Here is a 628-nt window from a genome sequence, read left to right on the forward strand (position 1 = left end):
TACCGACGATCAAATTTTGGATAAGTAAAATATCGCGAGACAAAGAGAATCAGTATCGTATGTAAATGGTTCTTTCGATCACGAAGTTATCGTTGAATATGTGTGGGCTATTATGGATCTCTGATGTCTACGCACGCTTCTATTCCTGTAGACAGTGTTGTGCCTCCAAGAGCAAAGGTTCGTAGAACAGCAACAAGTTTCCCTTAAGTGAATTGATACGTCCCAAACGTATCTATAATTTCTTATGTTCCATGCTACTTTTATGATGATACTCACATGTTTTATACACATTATATGTCATTATTATGCATTTCCGGCACTAACCTATTGACGAGATGCCAAAGAGCCAGTTGCTATTTTCTGCTGTTTTTGGTTTCAGAAATCCTACAAAGGAAATATTCTCGGAATTGGACGAAATCAACGCCCAGGGGCCTATTTTTCCACGAAGCTTCCAGAAGTCCGGAGAGGAAACGAAGTGGGGCCATGAGGTGGCCACACAACAGGGCGGCGCGGCCCAAGCCTTGGCCGCGCCGGCCTACTGTGTGGGCCCCTCGTGACTCTTCCCGACCCGCCCTTCCGCCTACATATAGTCTTCATCGTGAAACCCCCGCATGCGAGAGCCACGATA

This window comes from Lolium rigidum, chromosome 3 (assembly GCF_022539505.1).
Source record: "Lolium rigidum isolate FL_2022 chromosome 3, APGP_CSIRO_Lrig_0.1, whole genome shotgun sequence".
NCBI lineage: Eukaryota > Viridiplantae > Streptophyta > Magnoliopsida > Poales > Poaceae > Lolium > Lolium rigidum.